This window comes from Callithrix jacchus, chromosome 17 (assembly GCF_049354715.1).
Source record: "Callithrix jacchus isolate 240 chromosome 17, calJac240_pri, whole genome shotgun sequence".
In the NCBI taxonomy this organism is placed as follows: Eukaryota; Metazoa; Chordata; class Mammalia; order Primates; family Cebidae; genus Callithrix; species Callithrix jacchus.
In genome coordinates, this window is record NC_133518.1 from 5031783 (window position 1) to 5050355 (window position 18573).

An 18573-nucleotide genomic window follows, 5' to 3' on the forward strand; every position below is an offset into this window, starting at 1 on the left:
TAGGTGACAGAGCAAGACCCCAACTCCAAAAATAAAAAAATTGCATGGCACAGTGCCTGTCTTTAATGGCTCAAATGTTGCAGAAACTTTTTTTTTTCTTTGGAAAGCAGAGTCTCGCTCTGACACCCAGGCTGGAGTGCAGAGGCACAATCTCTGCTCACTGCTACCTCCAATTTCCAGGGTCAAGTGATTTCTCCTGCCTTGGCTTCCCGAATAGCTAGGATTGCAGGTGGCCACCACCATTCCTGGCTAATTTTTGTGTTTTTAGTAGAGATGGGCTTTCACCATGTTGGCCAGGCTGGTCTGGAACTCCTGCTGGGATCCCAGGTGTGAGCCACTTTAGAAACGCTAGAAAATAAAAACCTTTAGAGTATTTTTACCACCTGGTTTTCTTCTCTCAATGTCTTTCTCTAATTTCCTGCTTTAAATCTCTAGCTTAGGGGCTGGGCATGGTAGCTCATGCCTGTAATCCCAGCAATTTGAAAGGCCAGGGTGGGTGGATCACTTGAGGTCAAGAGTTTGAGTTCAGCCTGGCTAATATGGTGCAACCCTGTCTCTATTAAAATACAAACATTACACCTCACCGTGGTGGCACACACCTGTAGTCCCAGCTTCTTGGGATGCTGTGGCAGAAGAATGGTTAGAACACAGGAGGTGGAGGTTGCAGTAAGCCAAGACTGCACTACTGTACTTGATCCTGAGCGACAGAGCGAGACTCCGTCTCAAAAAAACAAAATAAACAAAAATCTCTAAGCTTGGGATTGGCCTTCTCTATTTTTTTTCTTTTTAAAAATATTTTTTAAAAATAGATGTAGATGCTATGTTGCCCAGGTTGGTCTCAAACTCCTGGTGTCAAGTGATCCTCCTGCCATGACTTTAAAAGTGCTGGGATTATACATGTGAGCACTGAGCACAGCTTTGTTTTTTTCTACATGAAAAATAACAGGATTATCTTCCAGAGCTAATAAATATGTTCAAATAACCAAATATTTGGACATTTTTCCAAATAACATTAAGGAAAAATGTCACTTGATAGGAAATAAGCAATCCAGAGCAATATGATCGCACTCTATAAAGGTGAAAAAACTTCATCTTTATTACATTTCCCCAATACATGCACTGCTCTGTTCTCTTGAAAACACACAGTGCATGTCCTCCTTTAAAACATACATCCTCTTTAACATACAAACATGTCAATATGAGGTAAAAAATCATGTCTGAATTCTCACATTTCAAAAACATACACTTAACATCAAATAAAAATTTATTTTTACAGGAATTTAGGGGAACTACCATGTAGCTATAAAGGTAATATACTAAGTAAGTATCAGAGAAAAAAAGTGTCATCCCTTCACCACCACATGTAATAATACATACAAAGATTTAAAGATAAAATACTTAGGATAAAAATAATCCTCTCTTGAAAGAAAAACAAAATTATATTTATGTGTATATAACAGCTATAACACTCATCACACAACTCTATAGGAACAATGTCTTTTCAAAATACCAGGATTTCCAAACTATTTAAAATAAATATAGTAAGAATTCTAGGGGCTGGGTGCGGTGGCTCAAGCCTATAATCCCAGCACTTTGGGAGGCCGAGGCGGGTGGATCACGAGGTCAGGAGATCGAGACCATCCTGGTCAACATGGTGAAACCCCGTCTCTACTAAAAATACAAAAAATTAGCTGGGCATGGTGGCGTGTGCCTGTAATCCCGGCTACTCGGGAGGCTGAGGCAGGAGAATTGCCTGAACCCAGGAGGTGGAGGTTGCAGTGAGCCGAGATCGCACCATTGCACTCCAGCTTGGGTAACCAGAGCGAAACTCCGTCTCAAAAAAAAAAAAAAAAAAAAAAAAAAAGAATTCTATGCCCACCTTTTTCAAAATAAACCAATAAAATGTATAGTATATATTAGACCTATTAACATATACCTAAGATATGTTAAAAATCACAACTGGATTCTCACAATTCAGTAACAAACATGAAACAGCAAATAAAAATTCCTAGTACAAGAATTTACGAGAACTACCACATAGATATGATATAATAGATTACATAAGCATCATAGATAAAAAGAGTGTTCACTTCAGGAGCACATATAATAACAGATAATAAAAGATTTAGGATAAACAAAATTCCTTCTTAAAAATGGAAAGAAAATTATATTTATGTATATGTAACAGCTATAACTGTCATCAAAAAACTCTACAGGAGCAGCATGTCTTCAAAAGTATAAAAATTTCCAAACTATCTGAAATAAATGTACTAATAATTCAATGGCCGACATTTTCCAAACAAACCAACAAAATGCATAGTATGCATGAAGCTATCTGTTACAATCCTGTGGCACTCATATTTTACAAATAATTCTGTGCCAATCTGAGCACGTGCACTGTGCCTTCAAATGCTCCCGGACTGTGGCAACCAAGTCCATAGGAAGCAGGACCTCCAGGTTCCACCCCAGGGAGGTTGAATTCAGCAATCTAAAAAGGGAGGTGGTGCTGCAGGAAGGGGTGGAACAAGAAACACCGCTGGTTTCTCACTGTCCTCCAAGGATGCCCAGAAGTACCCCCTACCCACCACTCCTAGGAGGGCAGCATAATCACTCTATTCTGCTCCTTCTAGAACAGTCCAGGTTCTTCTAGGTTCTTCCAGATGATCTGCACAAATGGTTCCTCTCTTTCTTCCTGGTGTCTGCCATTAACATTGGAATAAACTTCCTGCTGAAAATCCACATCTCCCCTGGGTCCAGTGTTCTGGAAGTGAAAGAGAGGAGGTCACATTTCAAGGAGGCAGTTCTCTAGACAGGAAAGTTACTCACATCCCACTTCAATTCTAACTAGCAATTGACCAATCCAATTTTATCTCCTGCCCTTCATTCTCTACCCTGCTTCTGAACCATCATGTTCAATTGTGATATTCACACTTTGGCGAACCTGACTCCAAATCTCACTTAATACACCCAAGGCCAGCCCCAGCGATCTGCTTCATAGCCAGGACTTTGGGTGGGTCTGCTCAGGGAGTAGAGCACCCTCAGAGAATGTGGCTTTGGACTTCATCACACCTGGGGCCTTTGGTGTAACTTAAGATCTAAACTTGTAACCATGCTAGCTGTGTTTCTAATGTGACATCATCACTAACCACCAATCCAGAAGCCTGATCCGTAATCTCACTTCCTAATGGTTAAGTCTCATGCTGGGTCCTCAACGTGGTTAGCTGCACAAGACATAAACCGAATCTTCACTGAATCCTAGACCCACATCGGTAACTCAAGTGCGTCAATCGTAATCAACCTCCTGGAACTCAGTATTTATGATGATTTTTGATATGGGGTCTCAGACCGGAGTGCAGTGGCAGGATCAGGGCTCCCTGCAGCCCCAACCTCCCAAGCTCCAGAGATCCTCCCTCTTCAGCCTCCTGAGTAGCTGGGAATAGAGATGCCTCCCACGTCACCCAGTTAATTTGTGTATTTTTGTGGAAAAGGGATCTCGCCATGTTGCCCAGGTTTGAAGCTGGTTCAAGCAATTGGGTTCCTCAAATTTCCTAAATAGACCATAATATTCTGCCTTGACTCTAGGGGACACAAATGTACCTTCCCTCAGGCTGATGACCTCAGGCCTCCATGGTCCCTGGAGCTCTAGGAAAGGAAGGCGTGGTCTCATACCCACACCCAGTTCTCTGGATCATAAGCCTGGATCTGGATAAGAAAATGGTCCTTGAGAAGACGGGGACTCCTCAGATGCCCCTCCCTCCCTTCATCCAGTCTCCAATCCACTTGACTCCTCCCCACCTCCTCCACCTCCCCACACCCCACTCACCTTCTCCAACTCCTCTGGGGAAACACAAGCTCTCCAGTGCATGGAACAGAAGAACTGGAACCGAAGCTTCTGGAACAAGGGTCGCTGGAAGCGGTTCTTCCCATACAGGAAGTGGAAGATGGCTTGTTTGGGGGCCTCATCAACCTCCTCCACGTCATTGGCCAGGTACCTGGGGGCAGAAATCAGGTTGCTGCTGAGGGACACTGCCAGTAGAGACCTCCGGCTGAGGTCAACTTCCAGAGAGAAGGGCAGGTGACTGTCCTCAGCTCAGGACTACTACCCACCCTGCAGAGAGCCATGCTTTCCTCAGGAGGAACCTGCTGGGCAGGGACCTGCTGAAAGATTTCTCTCACACCTTCAGGATAGAGAGAAACAAAAACCCAACTGGTGGCCAAGAATGGTGGCTTATGCCAGCAATCCCCCCACTTTGGGAGGCCAAGGCAGAAAGATTGCTTGAGGCCAGGAGTTCGAGACAAGTCTGGACAACATAGCAAAACCCTTGTCTCTATTAAAAATAGAAAAAAACTCTCGGCCATGCATGGTGGTTCACGCCTGGAATCCCAGCACTTTGGGAGGCTGAAGCAGGTGGACTGCTTGAGGCCAGGTGTTTGAAACCAGCCTGGTCAATGTGGAGAACCCCATCTCTACTAAAAATACAAATATCAGCCTGGCATGGTGACACACACCTTATTCCTAGCTACTCACGGAGCTGAGGTGCAAGAATTGCATGAACCCAGGAAATGAATGTTGCAGTAAGCCAAGATCAGGCCACTGCATTCCAGCCTGGGAAACAGGACTCTGTCTCAAGAATTAAGTAGGCTGAGGCTAGGCATGGTGGCTCATGCCTGTAATCCCAGCACTTTGGGAGGCTGAGGTGAGTGAATCACAAGGTCAGGAGTTCAAGACCAGCCTGGCCAAGATGGTGAAACCCTGTCTCTACTAAAAATACAAAAATCAGCTGGGCCTGGTGGCAGGTTCCTATAATTCCAGCTGCTTGGGAGGCTGAGGCAGAGAACTTGAACCCAGGAAGTGGAGGTTGCAGAGTCAAAATCATGACATTGCACTCAAGCCTATGCAACAGAGTGAGATTCTATCTCAAAAAATAATAATAATTAATAGGCTGGGCACTGTGGCTCACACCTATAATCCCAGCACTTTGGGAGGCTGAGGTGGGTGTATCATGAAGTCAGGAGATTGAGACCATTCTGGTTAACATGGTGAAACCCCACCTCTACTAAAAATACAAAAAAAAATTAACTGAGCATGCTGACACACACTTGTAGTCCCAGCTACTTGGAAGGCTAAGGTAGGAGAATTCGTTGAACCCAGGAGGTGGAGGTTGTGGTGAACTGAGATCACACCATTGCACTCCAGCCTGGGCAACAGAACAAGACTTTATCTCAAAAAATAAAATAAAATAAAATAAAAAATAAATAAATAACTGTCCTGGTGTAGGGGCACAGCCCTTTAGTCTGAGCTAATCAGGAGGCTGAGTTGGGAGGATTGCTTGAGCCCAGGAGGTGGAGGCTGCTGTGAGCTATGACCTCACCACTGCACTCCAGCTTGGGGGACAGAGCTAGTCTCTGTCTCAAAAAAAAAATAGGATACACTGATATTTTACAAAACTCTGCCTTCTACAGGCATCTAGTCTAATGGGACTGGAAGAAATCAGGGAAGATCACCTAACCCCAATGTCACATTATAATAGGATGTAACTGGAGTGCTGTGGGTATGCAGCGGTGGGAAGATGAGGGCAGGCATCATAGAGGCGTGGGGTGAACTGACTTTAAGAAATGTGTCATTCTCCTCAAAACACGTGTGCAGGACCCCAGACAGAAAACACAAAGTCGAGTGGTGAGCATTTGGAAGGAGCGGTGAAACCAAGCCAGGAAACACCAAGAGGATGAGCCAGTTTGGCTTTAGAGACATTGCAGAGAGGGTGGAATTGACCCTGGCCTCGATTTCAAAAGACATCAGCTAAGGAAGCTGTTCAGGTGGGCAGTAGGGGGTCAGACCTGGGCTTTGGAGAGATGTTCAGGGTGCACTAGGAAGCCCCCTGGCTTGGGGAGAGGCTCCAGGAGACCACAGCAGGGAGGATTTAACAGTGGATTCGGGTGATGACAGGGGCCTGAACTGTGGCCTCTGTCATGGGAACCCAGAGGCCAATGTACCCTTGCATTTGGGGTTGATGTGGGAAGGAGAGAGACAGAGGAACCAGAAATGGCTGCTTGCTGGGGGAAGTGTCATGTCCACTACATTTCCTCTCCCCTTGGGGGGTGGTTACAATTCTTTTTGATTTATTCTTTTATTTGTAAACTAATGTTTGAGCTTGGGTTTTGTTTTTTTTTTTTTGGCTTTGTTTGTTTTTGAGAAAAAGTCTCAGTCTGTTGCCCACACTGGAGTGCAGTGGCTCAATCTTAGCTTACTACAACCTTTCCCTCCTGGGTTAAAGTAGTTCTCTTGCCTCAGTGTCCTGAGCAGCTGGGATTACAGGTGCACATCACTGTGCCTGGCTAATTTTTGTACTTTTTTAGTAGAGACAGGGTTTCAACATGTTGGCCAGGCTCGTCTCGATCTCCTGACCTCAGGTGATGTGTCCACCTCAGCCTCCCAAAGTGCTGGGATTATAGGCGTGAGTCTGCACCTGGATTGAGTTTGTTTTTAGATAAAGCAGTCTAAAAACATCATGGCATAATGCTATCTTTTCAATACACAGAGTAAAGAGGACAAGTAGGTGAAAGAATAAATGAAAGATTGGAATCCCACTTCCCCCCACTGTCCCAAGGTGTTGGACATTGACGAATAGGAGGAAGCAAGCCACTCACAGGGCCAGGAAGAAATGAATGCATCAGTATTGCCAGGAGAAGAGGCCGGCACAGCTAAAATATGCTATGACCATAGCTAGCAGGTACTGATGGAGAGAAAGGAACACACAGAAAGAAAAGTCACATCTTGGAAGAGGAAGATCCTGGAGATGGGGCAATGGGGGGCTGGGGAGGGGCTGCCCATCAGAGAAGGGACCTCAGTGTTGGGGTGACTGTGCTTATTTGGAATCTGTGGGGTGGAGGGGTATTTGATGGTGGGATGCAAGTCTGAGGAGCCAGAGGAAGGGATGTGGGTGATGCGCCCAGCCTGGTGAGCTCCAGTGGGATCTTTGCAGGGAGTGTGTCTACATTGGCTGGCATCAGGAGGGTCTTTTCTGTGCCAGGCAGTGAACTTTCTGAAAGCACGAGGAGTAGAGAGGCCAGGAGCTTCAGGGCTGTGGCTGGACTGTGGGCCAGGGTTCAGATCTCAAAGGATCGGTAGGAGAGGGAGGGGCCACTCAGTCACTCTGAAACAGACCAGCAGAGTCCCAAGGAAAATGCTGACAAATTATAAAAAGACCAAGAAGAGCCAGGAGTATTCTGTGACCCCAGTTCTTTGACAGGCAGAGACAGGAGGATCACGTGAGCCCAACAGTTCAAGAACAACCACAGCAAGGCCCTCTTTCTACAAAAATGACAGAAATTAGTGGAGCAAGGTGGCCTGTGCCTGTAGTCCCAGCTACTCAGGAGGTTGAGGCAGGAGGACTGCTTGAGCCCAGGAAATTAGAGGCTGCCATGAGCTGCAATCATACCACTGTACTCTATCCTGAGGAACAAAGCTAGACTCTGTCTCAAAAAAAGAAAATGGTGGGCACCAAAACTGAAGACCTTGGGAGCTGGCTGGGCACAGTGGCTCACATCTGTAATCCCAGCACTTTGGGAGGACAAAGCGGGCGGATCACCTGAGGTCAGTTGTTCAAGACCAGCCTGGCCAACATAGCAAAACCCTCTCTCTACTAAAAACACAAAAATTAGCCAGGTGTGGTAGTGCACACACCTGTAATCCCAGCTACTCTGGAAGCTGAGAAAGAATCATTTCAACCCTGGAGGTGGAGGCTGCAGAGAGTCAATTTCATGACATTGCCCTCCAGCCTGGGCAACAGAGCAAGATTCTATCTCAGGAAAAAAACAAAACTGTGGAGGGGGAGCATCAGGTGGGAGATGGTGAAGGGAGAGAGAGGGGAACTGTGGGTGTGGAGGCTGTGTGTTGGAGCAGGAACACAGTTACCTGGAGAACAACCTTACCTTGTCCAGCACCCTCAGATCTTTGTCCCAGGCCAGGAATCTTTTAACGACAAGATCCTCTGTGATCAGAGAGCATGCTACTGTGAGAAGCAGAACGGTTTCCCTGGGAGCAAAAGGGTAGTGAGGAGAAGTGCACCTCTCTGGGGAAAGCCCTCAGGATGGTGTCTCAGGTGAGGTGGATGGGACAGGAGAGAATGACTTTCACTGGGCAAAGGAGAGGCTTCCGCTGTGAGGCTGCCCTGAGAAGTGGCCGAAGAAGGTCCTGAGTGTGCGAATCTATAGGACAGAGAGCTGGGAAGAAGCCAGGATGCCCTCCCCGCAGACACACAGGGATAACTGCAGAGTCATAAAGTAATTCCCGTCATTTCCTCATGAGACAGTCACATCAGGGTGTGACCATGGCTTTGGTATCTCCCTCTAGGGATGGAGACAGTTAGGTTTAGAAAGTCAGCAAGAGGCCGGGCACGTTGACTCATGCCAGTAATCCCAGTACTTTGGGAGGCAGAGGCAGGTAAATCACAAGGTCAGGAGTTTGGGACCAGCCTGGCCAACATGGTGAAACCCCATCTCTACTAAAGATACAAAAAATTAGCTGGGTGTGATGGTGTGCGGCTGTAATTCCAGCTATTCGGGAGGCTGGGGCAGGAGAATCACTTGAACTAGGGAGGTGGAGGAGGCTGCAGTGAGCCGAGATCATGCCACTGCACTCCAGCCTGGACAACAGGGTGAAACTTTGTCTCAAAAAAACAAAGTCAGCAAGAAACATTAAGTTTCAGAGGGCACAGCTGAAACCTTTCTTTGATTTTGTTTTTATTTCAATTGATTGATTGATTGGAGATGGAGTCTCACTCTGTTGCCCAGGCTGGAATGCAATGGCATAATCTCAGCTCACTTGCAACCTCCACCTCCCAAGCAAGCAATTCTCCTGTCTCAGCTTCCTGAGTAGCAGGGATTACAGGTATGCACAGCCACTCCCAGCTATTTTTTGTATTTTTAGTAGAGAGGGGGTTGCACCGTGTTGGTCAGGCTGGTCTCAAACTCCTGACCTCAGGTGATTCACCCATCCACCTCAGCCTCCCAAAGTGCTCAGATTATAGGCATGATCTACCACGCCTGGCCTTGGTTTTTCTTCTGAGATAGGGTTTGGTTCTGTCACCCAGGCTGGAGTGCAGTGGTACAATCACAGCTTACTGCAGTCTCAAAGTCCCGAGTTCAAGCAATCCTCTTGCCTCAGCCTGCAAAAGTGCTGGGATCTCAGGCATGAGCCATGGCGCCTGGCCTGAAACCAAGCAAGCTTTCTTATCCCAATTGCAGACCTTCATCAAGTCTAGCTGAATCCTCTATAGCCTCCTAAGCATCCCTCCTGAGTGATCACTTCTGAGTCCTCCTGTATGGAGAGCTCACCCAATAGGGGGGCATATTTTTCCCATGGGAAAAGTATGGTAATGGGAAGTTTCCCTTTAGGACTGGAGGTGCTCTCTGGGTGTCCTCCTACCAAGCAGCCTGTTGAAGACCTCATAGTGCTCAGGGAGCATGGGCAACACTCGCCGTAGCTTCAGCTTCACCTTCAGACCACACAAGGTCTCCATCACCCAGGTCTCCTCAGGCTCAGGGAGCACCTTCTCTGGCTCCTCCTGATTCGTCTGACCACTCCCTCTTCCGTTTCCAGCACAGAAACCTAAGTGGGCGGGGGGGGGTTGCAATCTACCCAAGGGGTTGAGTAAAAACACAGGCCACCACGTAATGCTTCAGTAACTGATCACCTTAAACCCCGATCCCAAACCACAAAACACTCTCCATCCTCCCCAGCCCTGCAGACTGTTGGCTTCTGCAAGCCATCTTTCTGTCTTTCTTCTTTGTAAACCCCATGTGCCTCTTCTTCTCTTCCCCATTCTTCCATCTCTCTGTCCACAGAATGCATCATTTCCTTTTCTGGTCCCAGCTTTCTGAGTCATATTTCTTGTTTTACTTTATTGCCCAGGCTGGAATGCAGTGGTGCAATCTCCTATCACTGCAACCTCCATCTCCCATGTTCCAGTGATTCTCCTGCCTCAGCCTCCCAAGTAGCTGGGATTACAGGTGCCCACCATAACACCCAGCTCATTGTCATACTTTAGAGACAAGGTTTTACCATGTTGGCCAGGCTGGTCTCATACTTCTGGCCTCAAGCGACCCTCCTGCCTTGGCCTCCCAAAGACCTGGGGTTACATGTGTGAGCCACTGCACCTGGCCTGAGTTCCCTCTTTGCTTCCCCCACACACTCCCTCAGTGCTCCTTCCTGATTACTGGGTTGGTCTTCCCTCCCTTCCCCCCTCCCCCTCCCCTCTCCTTCCCTTCTTCTCTCTCTCTCTCTCTCTCTCTCTTTCTCTCTTTTGAGACAGGGTCTCATTCTCTCCCCTAGAGTGCAGTGACTCCATTTCAGCTCACTGCAACCTTTGCCTCCCAGGTTCAAGAGATTCTCCTACCTCAGCCTCCCTAGTAGCTGGGATTACAGGCATATAACCTGGCTAATTTTTGTATTTTTGGTAGAAATGGGTTTTCACCATGTTGGTGAAAACAGGCTGGTCTCAAACTCCTGATCTCTGTTGATCCACCCACCTTAACCTCCCAAAGTGCTGGGATTACAGGTATGAGCTACCACACCCGGCTTTGTTTTTTCTTCTTCTGAGATGGGGTTTTGCTCTGTCACCCAGGCTGGAGTGCAGTGGAAGAATCGGCTCACTGCAACCTTGGCCTCCCAGGCTTAAGCAATTTTCCTGCCTCAGTGTCTCGAGTAGCTGGGGTTACAGGCACGTACCACTACCACCCAGCTAATATTGTATTTTTAGTAGAGATGGGGTTTCACCATGTTGGGCAGGCTATCTCAAACTGCTGACCTCAGGTGAACCGCCCACCTCAGCCTTCCAAAGTGCTGGGATTACAGGTGTGAGCCAACCCCCAACCCCTACCCTTGTTCCCTCCTGGTTCTTAGTCAATCCTCTCTCATCTCTTCTTCCTCTAGTCCCCTCTCCTGATGGTCCTGGCATTTCATAGTTCACCACCTCTGGGAGGGAGTACTCTGAGGTGCTAGGCTGGGGGCTCTGCTCCTCAACCTGGGGTTGCCATTGATGGCTGGCCATGATCTCCCCCAAATTCTGTTCCCTCCCAGGGAACCTAGTTCCTGTTGTGGCCAAAGCCTTCCTCCATACTCTACTAGGAACCAGAAGAATGTGCTATCTATTCTGAAGGCTGGGAAGAAGTCAGGAGTGGAGAACAGCTCTGAGAAGATACTGTTGTCCACCTGAGTTTCAAAGTCCCCACAGAGTTCAATCCCTCCAATCAGGAAGGGTGGAATCTCTGATGTCATTGGTCATTCCAACCTGGCAACCAGTTTGAAGAAAAACACATGTAACTGCCAGCCTGAGCTCCTGTCCTGGAGATCCGAAGTGAATGGCATCTTTTGCCACCATCCCAACCTCAGACCATTGTCCTAAAGCATCTTCAGGGTTTCCACATCCCTCGCTTCCTGTCCCAGCAGAGGCTGTGTCCTCTCTACTCAAAGCCTGAAGCATGCTGGGGTCTCATCTGGACATGCACATTTCAGAGTCCCATCTGGTAGGAGAGGGAGCAGGGTGGCAAAGAAAAGTAGGGAAAGTAGAAATGATGCAACCTTACAAGAGTGAGACTAATATGTACAAGAGATCCCAGGTTCACTGACTTGATGAAAAAGTTACATCAAAGCACTCAATTTGGCAAAGCTTTTCTGCTGAATGTTTCCTGACATTCACTGTATGAGATTCTGTATTAGGGGTACATGCATCCTCTGCCCTAAGGCATCTTTGAGTCCAAGAGACATTCTGAGGACTGAAAATCATAGGAAACTGTCCATGAGCTCACACCTATTTCCAGTGGTGTCCCCAATTTCAGGAAGTCCATGGATTACCTAAAACTAGCCCCTCCAGTTGAGCTAGGAAACTCTAGTCTACATATCAAGTTTTGTATCATATATATTTCCCTCAACCCAGAAATTTCCCTACCATTTATGGATTCTATGAATAAAATATCACATGTACAAAAAGATTAAGTCAAAAAAATCTCGGCTGTGCACAGTGGTTTTGCTTGTAATCCCAGCACTTTGGTTGGCCAAGGGAGGAAGATTGCTTGAGGCCAGGAGTTCAAGACTAGTGTGGGCAATAGAGCAAGACCCCCATCTCTATTTAAAAAAAAATAAAAAATAAACAAATTAGCCAGGTGTGGTGGCTGGCACCTGTGGTCCAACTACTTGGGAGACTGAGGCAGTAGGATTGCTTGAGCCTAGGAGTTAGAGGCTACAGTGAGCTATGATTGTGCCACAGCACTTTAGCCTGAGCAACAGAGTGAGACCCTGTGTCAAAAAAATTTTTTTAACAAAAAATAAAAGAGTTTCATGGCATTCAGAGACCATCCTGGGAAACTGTGAGTTCTGGCTGTAGTGGCTCATGCCTGTAATCCCATAACTTTGGGAGGCCAAAGCAGGTAGATCACCTGAGGGCAGGAGTTCAAGACCAGCCTGGTCCACATGGTGAAACCCTGTCTCTGCTAAAAGTACAAAAAATTCGCTGGGCATGGTGGCAGCTTCCTGTAATGCCAGCTACTTGGGAGGCTGACAGGAGAATTGCTTCAACCCAGGAGGTGGAGTTTGCAGTGAGCCAAGATAGTGCCACTGCACTCCAGCCTAAGCAACAGTGTGGGACTCCAACTAAAAAAAAGAGCTATGTATTTCTCACCCAATTTGCCTGCTAGGAAATTCCTTGTGAGCACCAAGAACTTTACTGAACTATAAGTCATCCTTGTGCTCACCTGAGACAAGTGCATATCTGATTGCTTCCTCTGCTGGAAAAATGCAGATTCCCTGAGCTAGGCAAAGGCATAAGTGATGGATAGCCAGCAGCAGTGGCTCAGGCCTGAAATCCCAGTATTTTGGGAAGTCAAGGCGGGTGGGATCACCTGAGGTCATGACTTCAGACTCGCCTGACCCACACGTTGAAACCTCATCTCAAATTTGAGAAGTTGAGGCTCCAAAAGGTAAAATTACAAGTTTGAAATATCTTTTTTATTTTTCTTTAGATGGAGTTTGCTCTGATGTCCAAGCTGGAGCCAAGCTGGAGTACAGTGGTGTGATCTTGGCTCACTGAAACCTCTGCCTCCTAAGTTCAGGGAATTCTCCTACCTCAGCCTCCTGTGTAGCTAGGATTACAGGTGCATGCAACCATGCCTGGCTAATTTTTTCCATATTTGTAGTAGAGACAAGGCTTCACCATGTTGGTCAGCATAGTCTTGAACTCCTGACCTTGTGATCCACTCACCTCAGTCTCCCAAAGGGTTGGGATTACAGGTGTAAGCCACCAAGCCTGGCTGGGACTTCTTATTAATGATTTTGAAGAGATAAACTTAATTATTTTAATAAATATAATAATGTGTATGTTTGTAAGCTTAGTGTGATGTTTTGACCTACGTATACATTGTGGAATGATTATATGAAGGTAATTAACACATCCACCATCTCACACATGTACCATTTTTCTGTCGTGAGAACATTTAAAGTCTAATTTTTCCAGTCACAGTGGCTTATGCCTGTAATGCCAACAGTTTGGGAGGCTGGTGCAGGCGAATCATCTGAGGCAGAGTTCAAGACCAGCTGGGTTAACATGGTGAAACCCCACTTCTAAAAATACAAAAATTAGCTGGCCAAGGTGGCACACACCTGTAATCCTAGCTACTCAGGAGGCTGAGGCAGGGAAATCACTTGAACCATGGAGGCGGAGGTTGCAGTGAGCCGACATCGCACCATTGCATTGCAGCCTCAGCAACAGAGAATGACTCTGTCTCAAAAAATATATATATAAAATAAAATAAAATGTACCTTCTTTTTGAGATGGAGTGTGGCTTTCTCACCCATGCTGGAGTGCAATGGCACAATCTCAGCTCACTGCAACCTCTGCCTCCCAGGTTCAACTGATTCACCTGGCCTCAAGTGATCTGCCCTCTTCAGCCTCTCAAACAGCTGGGATTACGGGCATAAGCCACTGGGCCAAACCAAAATCTACTTTTTAAGTAATTTTGAAATATACATTATTAGTAACTATAGTTCGTAATGAATAATACTCTTGATGGGCAATATATCTCAAAAACCCACTCCTCCCATCTAACTCAAATATTGTACCTTTTGGTCAACACGAGAGACGTATTTCACTGCATTTTAAAAATATCATGAAGAGGTCTCAGGAAACATTTGGCATCTTCTTATTTCTGTAGGTCTTACTCATAGACTCTTAGATCTTATTCATCTGCCTGCTGATCTGTTCCTTTTTCAGAGATGTAGATGCTATCCAACATTTTTCTTTCCTTTTTTTTTTTGTTTTGAGATGGAGCCTCGCTCTATTGCCCAGGCTAGAGAGCAGTGATACCATCTCAGCTCACTGCTACGTCCATTTCTCAGGTTCAGGAAATTCTCCTGCCTCAGCCTCCTGAGTAGCTGGGGAGTATAGGCACACACCACCATGCTTAGATAATTTTTGTATTTTAATAGAGACGAGGTTTGACCATACTGGCCAGGCTGGTCTTAAACTCCTGACCTCAGGTGCTCCTTCCACCTTGGCCTCTCAAAGTGCTGGGATTACAGGCGAGAGCCATTGCATCCAACCAGCCATCCAATATTTTTCTGATACCCTTGTTTTTAGCATGATCATAGCTCACTGCAGCCTCCAATTCCTGGGCTCAAGCGATCCTCCCACCTCAGCCTCCCGAGTAACTGGGACTACAGGTGAGCACCACCATGCCCAGCCAATTTTTGTAGTTTTTTTTGTAGAGATGGGGGTCTTGCTTTGTTGCCAGGCTGGTCTGAAACTCCTAGCCCCAAGGGATCCTCCCACTTCAGCCTCCCAAAGTGCTGGGATTACAGGCATGACCCACCATGCCTGGCCAGCTTCACGATTTTACCTGTAGCTTCTGCTTTCCTGAATTTATCTCTGCCTTTGGAAACCCACACCTGCCAATGCCCAGCTAATCCTGTATTTTCAGTAGGGGTGGGGTTTCTCCATGTTGGTCAGGCTGGTGTCAAACTGCCAGCTTAGGTGATATGCCCCCCCTTGGCCTCCCAAAGTGCTGAGATTACAAGCATGAGCCACCGTGTCTGGCCAAAAACGGGTTTTGAAGTTGTATTTGTGAAGCCGTGTTTTTGTATGGGGTAAAATCTCAGGTTCATTGTTCCAAGACCATGGAAAACTGAATGCAGACACTCCAGAGTGAAATTAAGAGTGGAAGTATAACAGACAAAAGAAAGCGAAGAGCTCTCTGTGCAGAGAGGAGTCCTGGAGAAAATGGGTTGCCACTTCCACAGTGAATGAAGAAGGTTTTTTGTTGTAATTTTAGGTAGAGTCTCACTCTGTCTCCCAGGATGAAGTGCAGTCGTGCTATCTCGGCTCACTGCAACCTCTGCCTCCCTGGTTCAAACAATTCTCCTGTCTCAGCCTCTCGAGTAGCTGGGATTACAGGCACCTGCCATATCCTCAGCTTATTTTTGTATTTTTAGTAGAGAGGGGTTTCACCATAATGGCCAGACTGGTCTCTAACTTCTAACCCCAAGTGGCCTCAGGCTTTCAAAGTGCTGGATTTACAGGTTTTACAGAGGAGCTTGAGGAGGTGGTATCTGATTTACATAGGGTGCAAAAGACTGGTTGGACCAGGGATGCTATTTGTAAAGCCTGTGAAAGAAGCTGGCCACTCCACCCTAATCTTTTATCATGCAGATGGTTTTTTACCAGATTGAAGCCATGTTGTCTAGTATTTTATTATTTTATTTTGTATTTTATAATGGAGTCTAGTTCTGTTGTCAGGCTGGAGTGCAGTGGCACAATCATGGCTCATTGCAACTTCCACTTGCTGCCTTCAAGCAATTCTCCTGCTTCAGCCTCCCGAGTAGCTGGGATTACAAGCGGGACCACCATGCCCGGTTAATTTTTGTATTGTTAGCAAAGACAGGGTGTCACCATGTCGGTCAGGCTGGTCTCAAACTCCTGACCTTGTAAACTACCTGCCTCAGCCTCCCTAAAAGCTGGGATTACAGGCATGAGCCACTGCGCCTTGCTGTTCCTCCTCCTCCTCCAATTTTCCTTCTCTTCAGATTACAGGCATGAGCCACCTCACCTGGCTGTTCCTCCTCTTCCTGATCCTTTTTCTCCTCCCCTTTTCCTTCTCTTCCTCCTTCTCAGATTATAGGCATCAGCCACCCCACCTGGTTGTTCCTCCTCCTCCTATTACAGGTATGAGCCACCTCACCTGGCTGTTTCTCCTCCTCAAATTACAGGTGTGAGCCACCATGCCTGGCTGTTCCTCCTCCCCCTCTTCTGGCTGTTTTTTCTCCTCCTCCTACTTATTCATATTATTTTTTAATTCGGTGTCTTGCTCTTGTCACCCAGGCTGGAGTGCAATGATGTAATTCTGGCTCACTGCAACCCCTGCCTCTTAGATTAAACTAATTATCCTGCTTCAGCCTCCCATGTAGCTGGAATTACCGGCATCTGCCACCATGCCCAGCTAATTTTTTTGTATTTTTAGAGACGGGGTTTAACCATGTTGGCCAAGCTGGGCTCAAACTCATTACTTCAGGAGAGCCATCCACCTTGACCTCCAAAGAAAGAAAGGAAAAAAGAGAAGGAAAGAGTCAATGAAAGAAAGAGAGAAAGGAAGGAAAGAAAGAGACATAAAGAAAAGAAGAGAGAAAGAAAGGGGAAAGCAAGGAAGGAAGGAAAGGGAAAGAAGTGGGGGAATAAAAGGAGGAAGGAAAAGAAGGAAAGAAGAAGAAAGGGAGTTGGAAGTGTAAGGGGAAGGGAAGAGAGGAAGAAAGAACAAGAGAGAAAGATGGAAAGAGAAAGGAAGAAAAGAGAGGAAAGAATGAAAGAAAGAGAAAGGAAGGAAGGATAAACAAAGATATAAAGAAAGAAAGGAAGATGAGAAAGAAAGGAAAGAAGGAAGGAAGAGGAAAGAAGTTGGGGAATGAAGGAATGGAGGAAAGGAAGGAGGAGGGCAGGAAGGAGAAAGGGAAGTGTAAGTGCAAAGGGAAGGGAGGAAGAAAGAAAGGAAGAAAGAGAAAGAAAGAAGAAAAAAGAAGAAAGGAAGAAAGGAAGGAAAGAAAAAGGAGAGAAGTGGGGAAAGGAAGGGAGGGAGGAAGGGAAAAAGGAAGGAGGGAAGGAAAGAAGGAAGGAAGAAAGAAGGGGAAGGGGAAGGGGAAGGGAAGGGAGGAAGAAAATAGAAAGAGAAAGAAAGAAACAAAGGAAAAAAGGAAAAAGGAAATAAGGAAAGAAAGAAAGAGGAGAGAAGTAGGGGAAGGGAGGGAGGGAGCGTGGGAGGAAAGGAAGGGAGGGAGGGATGGAGGGGTGTGTCACCAAGGTCAGGTGGAAAAGGTTGGGGCTGGGCTGGGAGGCAGGAGGTGGAAGTAAGCAAGGAAGGAGAGAAATGGAAGCAGGGAGACACTTGAGGAAAGGCAAGAAGAGGATCGAGCAGCAGGAAGGTGCCAGGGTCTGGGCTGGGAGACAGGTGATGCCCTGTGGAGCCCCCATGTTGGTGCTGCTCTGAGGAGCCAGGGTGTGGCTGCAAGTTAGTAGAGGGTGACTGTGTGGCCACCCTCTAGTACTGAGGAGAAAGGGGTTGACAAGACTGGTGGTGGGAAGAGTCACTGGTGGGGTGGGGGAGCCCAGAGAGAGGGGCCCAAGGCCCAGAGAGCAGCTGCTCTCTGCCTCTGGTCTCTCATACTCTTTTCTGCACAGCTGTTCTGGGACATTCCATGACTGGGGGAGTTTATGACTCTCTCCTCACCACAGCTCCTCATACCCAGCACCCTTAGCAGACTGAGACCCTCACTACAAGCCTGGCCCAAGTGCCCAGAGTCACTCCCTTCTCCCCTCCTTCCTCCCTGCCCTGCAGTCGGGCTCATGGCGGTCTGGGATCCCCCAGTACATGCTGGCACTTGCCTTTTTTTGAGACAGTTTCACTCTTGTTGACCAGGCTGGAGTTTGGAGGCAAAATCTCAGCTCATTGCAACCTCTGCCTTCTAGGTTCAAGCATTCAAGCAACTCTCCTGCTTCAGCCTCCTAAGTAGCTGGGATTACAGGTACCCACCACCACACCTGGCTAATTTTTGTACTCTTTGTAGAGACAGGGTTTACCGTGTTGGTCAGACTGGTCTCGAACTCCTGACCTCGTGATCCTGCTGCCTCAGCCCCTCAATGTGCTGAAACAACAGGTGTGAGCCACCAAGCCTGGATAATTTTTTATATTTTTTTAGTAGAGCCAGGGTTTCACCATGCTGGACAGGTTGGTCTTGAACTCCTGACTTCAGATGATCCACCTCCCAAAGTGCTGAGATTACAGGTGTGAGCCACTGCGCCCAGCTTTTGTTTTTGTTTTTCCTGAGATAGAGTCTCACTCTGTTGCCCAGGCTGGCATGTGCGGTATGATCCTGGCTCACTACACCCTCCACCTCCTAGGTTCAAGCAATTGTCTTGCCTCAGCCTCCCTAGTAGCTGGGATTACAGGTTCACAGCACCATGTCCAGCTAATTTTTGTATTTCACCACGTTGGCCAGGCTGGTCTCCAACTCCTGACCTCAGGTGATCCTCCTACCGT

The 18573-nt window shown here is 47.0% G+C and overlaps 1 pseudogene; it reads left to right on the forward strand.

Moving 5' to 3' along the window:
• Positions 1–6662: 6662 nt before the first annotated feature.
• LOC144579992 (uncharacterized) lies at positions 6663–7360 on the forward strand (annotated as a pseudogene).
• Positions 7361–18573: the final 11213 nt, after the last annotated feature.